Here is a 10,765-nt window from a genome sequence, read left to right on the forward strand (position 1 = left end):
TACAGGTGTGGTGACTCTCCTCAGACTTTGTGAATCATGGGTTTTACAGGCGTTTAACAATCGAGAAACAACAGTGCAGGCCTCGTAGACTACCAGGAATAGCCTATTCCTTTGAGTTGGAAAGGGGGCTCATCCCCAACGTACGCGAACAAAAATGAAGAGTAGCTTTGAGGTTTTGTCGAAAGAATTTGTGGGGAAAAACACTATAGTCAAACTATAAAACAGTTTAGAAGATACTTCTGTGCATATGTTGTTAAAAGTGGTTTGTTTAACAAGCGCTTCCTTAGCAGTGCATAGCAATGCAATTGAAGAATTACAAAAATTTCATGAATTATGAAATCCGAGAATCAACTTTAAGTAATAGTATATACATTATGTGTGTTGTTATGTTTGTTTATCACTGTGAGTTATTTACCTTTAGAATTAATTATGTGTTGTTGCACAACATAATAAAATAGTACTACATATTTGGTTAATTTCAGATGAGTTAGCTAGCTGCATGGCACCTGGTAGTTGAAAATCCATTTTTTTGTGTACTTGAAGCTATGCAAGACTGAATTAAATATGATGACAGTGTGGGAACCCATAAATGCAGACACATTCATTAGAGATGTACCGATTCAACTTTTCTGAGCTTTACCGATACCAATCCAATCTAGGAAATTTATTACCGATCTATCGATATTGTACTGATCTGATATCAGTTATCTAATATGGTGACTGATCTTGTACCAGTAGTTCTTTAATAGCATTTTATAATTTCAGACTAAGCTAATTGGTCAATTGTTAGCTGAATGATGATCACAGCATTGTTACAAGAGTCAATACCAATGGCGGTGTGGCCTCAATTACACCACCAAGACAATCAGCAGTGACAGCATCCACAGATTTTAATACATGCTCCTACCAACACTGTTAAGCAGCTGTTTGTCTCAGAGATTCTAATAGTTTAGTGTATTTGATATGGTGTAGCACTATTCATTATTTTCTGCCAAGGACCTCTGGTAAGTTCAAGGGTAAGTTTTCAGTATTTAAAACAGCTAACTCGCGCGTATTTATATAGCTTCTCGTGGAGTGGGTTATTCAAGCCCCATGCACTTTTGGGTGTCCATGTGAAAATGGTGTTATATTATGGGTTTCGATATTCCATTAGAACTTCTAAGTGTGATCAAGGTCACAGGATTAAACTTGCCAAGTACCCGTGTAGTACTATTTCCTGTCATAGGCCTAGCGCCTTTCCCACGTTGCCTGCTGTCTCGAGAGTACACACATGTAACACTACAATACCTGTATTTCATGTTCTCGACGTCTGCTAAATCAGCGCACTGCCCAGCTGTCTTCATCGCGTCCGAAATCGCACATTGTAGCATCACGTGGATTCTTACATCACATGATCACAAAGCAGACGCACGCCCATGAGGATAGCTCTCAGAGACTCAGACATAACGAATATTTATTACTGTGCAGAAATCAAAAGAGATTATAACGCACAGGTATTAATCATATTACAAAATTGATCAAGTGTAGGGGAGTTAATTACAATGGGGGGGAGGGGGATGGAGCGGGTTCCATGACTTAACAGTGGAGGGGGGAAAGGAACAATTTATATGCCAGTTTATAATTGGGTAAAGTATTCTCTTCTTGAATCGCGTTGATTGGGGATCAATGAGTTGGAGGGATGTGTAAATTTCTATTGATTATTTTATACATAATAATGAGTTTGGCTATGTTCCTTCTGGTTTGGAAGCTCTGTAGATCTAAAGACTCTAACATGTTGGTCACACTGGAGTATGGAGAAAATTTGTTGAAGCAGAATCTGGCTGCACGTCTTTGTACAGCTTCTAGTCCCTGAATGTTAACATTAGTGTGGGGGGCCTATACGGAGGAAGCATATAGTTCAAGGATTGGATGAACCATTGACTTGAAACATATCGCTTTAATATTTGAGGGACATTGTCTTAGATTACAATGCAGGAAACCATTTACTTGGGCAGCTTTATGAGCAACAGACTGTATGTGGTTGTTCCATGTAAGCTTACTGTCAATTAATACTCCAAGGTATTTGGTGGTTGTAACTTCCTTGATAAGGGGATTTTTGCGATAAAGTAAGTATGAGTTATTGGGCTCTTTTTATTTGTAATATGTAAAAAATTGCATTTTGAAGGGTCGAAAGGCAATTACCATTAAGGGTGCTCAGTACAGTTCACTTATATGGCTTCCCATAAAACTTAATTTGTTCTATAATTTGCAAATGGTTTTAGCAAATGTTCTGTACTTTTTTTACTGGATAACACTAGTATACAGTTTAGTCCAAACCCCAACTGCTAAACTTGAATTGCTGAGCTACAGTTTTCCCTTTATACTAGAACTAGTCCTACAGTTTACGCACAAGAGCCTTGATACTTTTATACTATGCTAAACAGCTGTGCATTTTTATTTTTGTCTTTTAGCTTCTCAATCATCACATAATTATGTGACCCTATTTTGGAAAACCATACATTTGGGCACATAGTCCAATTTTCTTTTTTATAGCTACAATGAAGCACTGAGTGGTTATCTACCTTGTGTGAAAATTTTGTGTTGATACAATGAAGCATTCCAAAGATATGGCTAATTTACTATCTAATACATAACAAACTAACTTTTCACTATCAGTTTATATAATAGAAGTGTATAGTGATCAGGTGACAAATTGATGACAAATCAAATCACTTTGTTGACAAAGATCTCCTTTCTCACAATCTAAAATGAATGAAAAGAGATCCTTGAGACTTTAATCATGTGTTCTTTGTGCTTTTCCTCAATTAAATCACTTGTATTATTGTCCCTAGGCTAAAGACAAGAAAATGTTTGGTTTTGGGAATGAACAAATCAACCCATTTGTAGTTAATTGCTGTCCCATGCATCGTGAAACTACTACATGGTCTGATATAATTGAGTATATTTCCTAGAATAAAGAAGCTATGGGTGTGAAAATTTTTTCACAGAAAGAAGGCCTAATAAGTTGCTTTATCAAAATATGCAAAAACAGTTAATTAAAAAAATCGATGAAATTTTCAATTGAGCATTCACACAAATTTTGCATGTGCCCAAATGTATGGTTTTCAAAATAGGGTCACATATTAGTCTTTCGGGTTGACACTCCCAGGAATCCTTTTCTTTACTTCCACGTTATTCATCATCTAAAGTAGCTTGTGTGAAAATTTCATGTCTATTGGATTAAAAATGATGGAGTAGTTTTAATTTAAGTGAGAGGGTGTAGAATAGCAAGATGTGCGTGCTTGTCGCTATGGAATACCTGATTTACAGGTACTAAAATGCGTCAACATGTCACAGACTAATTAAGTGATCATAATATTTCTTTTAGTGCAAATAAGTCTTGTACGAACTGTACAGAGCACTGGAGATCATTGATATCAAGACACACGATAGTGTGTCGTGCGGCCCAAGAAGCCGGCGCGCCACACCGTGAGTATATTAACAGGAAGAAAGAAAACGCTATTTTCACACCTATGTAGCTCTGTGATCCCTTATCCGATTGGCACCAAATTTGCTAGAGACGTGCCGCCCAGTTAGGGGAGTCTACACACCAAATGTGAAGAAAATCGCTCCAGCCATTTCCGAGATACGAGCGAACAAAATTTCGTTTTAATTTCTTCGTTTTTTTCTTCTTCATCTTCTTCATTTCGCACACTTCGCAAAATTCGTCATAAAACACGAATGCGTACTCGGATTGGGCTGAAATTTGGCACACTTAAAGGGCTCATTAAGGCGGATCTCCGTACCAACTTTGGTAGGAATCTGATGAACATTCACGGAGTTATGACCGATTATTTGCGTAACATAAGGTCGAAGGTCTGTCACGCCTACAGGGTAAACCCCTTGGAGGAATCAGTTGAAAATTGATATGTAGATGGAGCAACCATCGTAGGAGTGCCTTTTTGTGGTTTGAAAGGAATCGAGATAAAGACCATGGAGATATGACACAAAACCCAACCTGTGTCAAAATTACGCGATCGATTTTTATGAATAAAAAATTATTAGTTTTCGTGTCTACCAGACAAACCGCTTAGAGCAACGAGCTGAAAATCTGTATGTAGCTGGAATAATCATCATAGAAAGTTCTTGCAGTAGTACAGAAGAATCGGATTACAAATCACTGAGTTATGATTCGAAAGGCAACTACGTGCAGCAAATGCGAGATCGAGATACTCTAATAGAACAGTCACCCTAATAAAGCATTCAGTTGCATTTATAATTTACTCAGTTATACTACATTGCAAGTTATTCTGTAGGGAATTCAGCTACAAACAAGTCACCCCGTAGTCAGATCAGCTAGAAGAAGGTACCTAATAGAGAGTTCATCTACAAAGAAGCCATCATGTAGAGAGTTCAGCTAAAATAAATCACCCTGTAGAGAATTCAGCTACAAACAAATTGCCCTGTAGAGAGATCAGCTAGAAGAAGTTACCTTGTAGAGAGTTCAGTTACAAAGAAACAATCATGCAAAGAGTTTGCTGCAAACAAATCACCCAGTAGAAAGTTCCGCTATGAACAGATCCACTATAGAGAGTTCAGTTAGAAACAAGTCATCCTGTAGAGAGATCAGCTAGAAGAAGTCACATTGTAGAGAGTTCAGTTACAAAGAAACAATCATGCAAAGAGTTTAGCTACAAACAAATCACCCAGTAGAAAGTTCCGCTATGAACAGATCACACTGTAGAGAGTTCAGTTAGAAACAAGTCATCCTGTAGAGAGATCAGCTAGAAGAAGTTACCTTGTAGAGAGTTCAGTTACAAAGAAACAATCATGCAAAGAGTTTAGCTGCAAACAAATCACCCAGTAGAAAGTTCACGCTATGAACAGATCACACTGTAAAGAGTTCAGTTAGAAACAAGTCATCCTGTAGATAGATCAGCTAGAAGAAGTCACTTTGTAGAGAGTTCGGCTACAAAGAAACCACCATGTAAGAGAGTTCAGTTGCAAACAAACCACTCTGTACAGACTTCAGCTACGAAAAGATCACCCTGTAGAGAGATCAGCTAGAAACAAGTCATCCTGTAGAGAGTTAAGCTAGAAGAAGTTACATTGTAGAGAGTTCAGCTAAAAAGAAACCACCATGTAAGAGAGTTCAGCTGCAAACAAATCACCTGTAGAGAGTTCAGCTAGGAACAAGTCACCCTGTACAGAGATCAGCTAGAAACAAGTCATCCTGTAGAGAGTTCAGCTAGAAGAAGTTATATTGTAGAAAGTTCAGCTACAAAGAAACTACCATGTAGAGAGTTCAGCTGCAAACAAATCGCCCTGTAGAGAATTCAGCTACAACAAATCACCCTGTACAGAGTGCAGCTAGAAACAAGTCACCCTGTAGAGAGATCAGCTAGAAACAAGTCACCTGTAGAGAGTTCAGCTAGAAGAAATTACATTGTAGAGAGTTCAGCAGCAAACAAATTGCCCTGTAGAGAATTCAGCTACAGACAAATCACCTTCTAGAAAGATCAGCTAGAAGAAGTTACCTTGTAGAGAGTTCAGCTACAAACAAATCACCCTGTAGAGAGTTCAGCTAAAAACAAGTCACCCTGTAGAGAGATCAGCTAGAAACAAGTCACCATGTAGAGAGTTCAGCTAGAAGAAGTTACATTGTAGAGAGTTCAGCTACAAAGAAACTACCATGTACAGAGTTCAGCTGCAAACAAATTGCCCTGTAGAGAGATCAGCTAGAAGAAGTTACATTGTAGAGAGTTCAGCTACAAAGAAACTACCATGTAGAGAGTTCAGCTGCAAACAAATTGCCCTGTAGAGAATTCAGCTACAAACAAATCACCCTGTAGAGAGTTCAGCTAGAAACAAGTCACCCTGTAGAGAGTTCAGCTAGAAGAAGTTACATTGTAGAGAGTTCAGCTACAAAGAAACTACCATGTACAGAGTTCAGCTGCAAACAAATTGCCCTGTAGAGAGATCAGCTAGAAGAAGTTACATTGTAGAGAGTTCAGCTACAAAGAAACTACCATGTACAGAGTTCAGCTGCAAACAAATTGCCCTGTAGAGAGATCAGCTAGAAGAAGTTACATTGTAGAGAGTTCAGCTACAAAGAAACTACCATGTAGAGAGTTCAGCTGCAAACAAATTGCCCTGTAGAGAATTCAGCTACAAACAAATCACCCTGTAGAGAGTTCAGCTAGAAACAAGTCACCCTGTAGAGAGTTCAGCTAGAAGAAGTTACATTGTAGAGAGTTCAGCTACAAAGAAACTACCATGTACAGAGTTCAGTTGCAAACAAATTGCCCTGTAGAGAGATCAGCTAGAAGAAGTTACATTGTAGAGAGTTCAGCTACAAAGAAACTACCATGTACAGAGTTCAGCTGCAAACAAATTGCCCTGTAGAGAGATCAGCTAGAAGAAGTTACATTGTAGAGAGTTCAGCTACAAAGAAACTACCATGTACAGAGTTCAGCTGCAAACAAATTGCCCTGTAGAGAGATCAGCTAGAAGAAGTTACATTGTAGAGAGTTCAGCTACAAAGAAACTACCATGTAGAGAGTTCAGCTGCAAACAAATTGCCCTGTAGAGAATTCAGCTAAAAACAAATCACCCTGTAGAGAGTTCAGCTAGAAGAAGTTACATTGTAGAGAGTTCAGCTACAAAGAAACTACCATGTACAGAGTTCACCTGCATACAGATTGCCCTGTAGAGAGATCAGCTAGAAGAAGTTACATTGTAGAGAGTTCAGCTACAAAGAAACTACCATGTACAGAGTTCACCTGCATACAAATTGCCCTGTAGAGAGATCAGCTAGAAGAAGTTACATTGTAGAGAGTTCAGCTACAAAGAAACTACCATGTAGAGAGTTCAGCTGCAAACAAATTTCCCTGTAGAGAATTCAGCTACAAACAAATCACCCTGTAGAGAGTTCAGCTAGAAACAAGTCACCCTGTAGAGAGTTCAGCTAGAAGAAGTTACATTGTAGAGAGTTCAGCTACAAAGAAACTACCATGTAGAGAGTTCAGCTGCAAACAAATTGCCCTGTAGAGAATTCAGCTACAAACAAATCACCCTGTAGAAAGATCAGCTAGAAGAAGTTACCTTGTAGAGAATTCAGCTACAAACAAATCACCCTGTAGAGAGTTCAGCTAGAAACAAGTCACCCTGTAGAGAGATCAGCTAGAAACAAGCCACCCTTAGAGAGTTCAGCTAGAAGAAGTTACATTGTAGAGAGTTCAGCAGTTTAGCTGCAAACAAATCACCCTGTAGAGAATTCAGCTACAAACAAATTACCCTGTAGAAAGATCAGCTAGAAGAAGTTACCTTGTAGAGAGTTCAGCTACAAACAAATCACCCTGTAGAGAATTCAGCTACAAACAAGTCATCCGATAGAGAGATCAGTTAGAAGGATCACCTTGCAGAGAGGTCAGCTACAAAGAAATCACCCTGCTTCATCTTTTCTTCTTCCTGTAGTAAAGAAAAAATGACAGGTTAAAAATCCCTAAAGCCGGCCATAGGCCGGCTTTGGGGTATACAAATACAAAAAGAAGTGAAATCTAATCCAAAACAGCCAAGCTGTAAAAAAAGAGTGCGGCCCTGAGAAAGGCTATGGTGAAAAAAGATGTGAAATCCAAGGTGGCGGCCAAGAAATGGCTGTGATGGTAGGTTAATGGTTAATAACAATAATTCAGGTGAATTTGGTGCCGCTTGGTCTTGGCACAAAATTCACCTGAATTGTCGTTATTAAATTTTTTACCATTAACCTACCATCACAGCCATTTCTTGGCTGCCACCTTGGATTTCACATCTTTTTTCACCATAGCCTTTCTCAGGGCCGCATTTTTTTTTTACAGCTTGGCTGTTTTGGATTAGATATATATATCAGAATTAAAAGGGGGGGCTAACACTGTTCCTTGTGGTACACCTGAAAGTACATGAGTTGCAAGATTTTTCATGTTAACTACAATGACATGCTGGGATCTGGTTAGAAAAGCTTGGAGCCAAGTTAATATTGGTCCACGAATTCCATAAAGGAAGAGTTTCTGATATTGCTAGGCATGTGGGACTTTATCAAAAGCTTTGCTAAAGTCAAGAGTTAAAACATCACACTGGCCTCCTTCATTTAGACATTCAGCAAAATCATTAACAGCAGTGATTAACTGATAGCACTGATACCAGAGATTATTCATTGCTATGAATATTATAGTTTCTATATACCATATTTCCTTTCCACGCAAAGCCTAAAGTTGGGTGGGGTCAAGATTAGTCTTGTTAAAATTTGAAACTATTTGTGAGAGCCATAATTCTAGTGTCTGACCATATTGCGTAAACAACATGGCTTCAATTCATGCTGCTGATAATCCATGGTTTACAATAGATGTTGTAGCTACACAGTATCTAACTTGTTGTGAATGATGCAGAATAGCTACTGTACAGTTTACAGGACTGTATATGGTGCAGTAGTTATAGCTATGTGAAATAATTATCGTATTTGTAGATGCCACATATTGTTTCTGGGAAGCCATATGCATTCATACATATATACATTCCACAACATAGATTTCACTGTGGTATACCCAATGGATACAATACAACATACTCTGTATATTACGTATCTCTTTTCTGGCATTATATATCTACTGTGCACCATAATTATTCGGTACAATAATTGTAGTCCGTGCACTGCTGGAAAATCTGCTTGTGATTCTTATTGTGTACAGTCTTGGTTGAAATGATAAACGCACAAACACTAGTACTGAATGTTTAACTTATATCCATTATATCCTCATCAGAGTTCCATGTCTTGTGACAAGTAGTTAGCTAGCTCAGTATCATACCAGCTGGTGAGTATTCATGAACACTGCATGAAGATACTACAATGACTAAATGTCCTGACCATATAGCAAGACAACAGCTGCTCAATATTAGGAATGTGTGTAATGTACGTGTATAGTCTTGTTGACAGCCAAGAGCAGTCATGTAAATACTCTAATAATGCAGTCAAGTGTGTCTGGTAGCAACAAAGCTCGCACTGAACTTGAAACCACACATTCCTATTTGATTCTTCTCAAAATGACAGAACATGTATATAACTAAAATTTATGATACAGAGTCAAAATAGGAATTTGTGGTTTACATTACCACCCCAGTGATCCCTTCTTGTTTAATGGCTTTTTTCAGTGATCCCTATTCCCCTTTTAATTTTTTTATTCATCAATATAGAGCCATCCTGCAAGAAAAGGTCCTTTTTTATTACAAGATAAAATCTTGCAGGAGAAAGGTCCAATTCCTGGAGGATCTTGCAGTATTCTTGCAGGAAAAGGTCCTTTTTTATTGCAAGATCTTGCATTTTTGCTCTTGCAAGATGGTTTCTTCTGGAAGTAGATGTAACTGAGTGTCAGGTATGTCAATTAATAATATTGTGTAAACATAACAACTATTAGTTGGTCTCAACAATGTAGTAGGGTTGGCTAGTTTAGCTTTTCAGTGGTAGGAATAATCATTAACCACAAACCTTGTAGCACGTCTCTGTACTGACTCAATGCTAGATATATCCAAAACTTGAGGACTTACATAAAATGGTAGGCCTTTTTGGCGATCCAATAATCGGTACACCTCTACTTAACACTGCATACTGCACAGTCTGCTCCTGGCAATTAAATTTGTGTAGTTAATCAAGTATCATTCAGTATTTGATCACAAAATATTAGTTTAGGTGGTATATTAACTAATACACTATAGAATTTTGAATTCCACTATTGTTGTGATCTGTGCATATGGTGCATCATTTCCTAGTCCAGTTATAATCAAATAATTTCATAACAATGTTAAATACACACACACACACATACACATATATGCATACTGACCTACGTACCGAGAAGAAAAAAATAAGGATCAAAGAAATAAAAAGTAGTGAAACAACTGAGGTAGCTAAAACAAGGAAGGTTGCCTATATACCTGCAGATATACTAGTTAATATTAACCCTAATTCATTTCAGTTAATCATGACTGAATTATGGACGAAATGTCAACTATATTAGTATAGGTAACCTTTCTTGTTTCAACACTCTTTAGCAATATTCCCTTGTTTCACTATTTAATAATTCTTTGATCCCTAATCCAAATTAAAATTAATTTCTACTAGTTTGTTTACTTTATTAATAACTTTTTATGACAAATAAACTGCATTAGAAGAAAGAATAGCACCAGGAATTCTATAAAAGTAATCTTGCATCAGAATGTGAACCCAATGATCAATTACATAACAGAAAGGAGGTGGCCATTATGCTTTGTTTTCAGCTACTTAGGATTTTCTGTCCATTTGAACATTGTGTACTGCATGTTAATGCAGTATACGCAATACAATGTTTGAACAGACAGAAAATCATCAGTATGCTCCTCCTGTTACACAGCATTACAAATGAAGAACAGTACGAGAAGCATGTCTGCAATCAATCCAGTCACTATGGAAAATATGGGCGATAAGCCATGCAACACAGCCACTAGGAAGCTCCATTGTGCTATTGTGAATTGACACCTTCTGTTGTCAGCGAAAGAACTAGGATACAAAGGAGGACAAAGGCAAGTCCATGATACGTGTATTGAACGTACTGTGGTTGGCAAAAAGGCACATCTCAGGATGAAGCGAAGTCAAAACAGAGAAGAAATCATGTCTGTAGCGTTATCCATTGTTGAGTTATGCTGGAGGCATCAGTTAGTTAATACTGAGTCAATCAACATAAAAATTTGTTAATAGATTTTTTTTTTGAATTTCATAGAA

Source organism: Dysidea avara, chromosome 14 (genome assembly GCF_963678975.1).
Source record: "Dysidea avara chromosome 14, odDysAvar1.4, whole genome shotgun sequence".
Lineage (NCBI taxonomy): Eukaryota > Metazoa > Porifera > Demospongiae > Dictyoceratida > Dysideidae > Dysidea > Dysidea avara.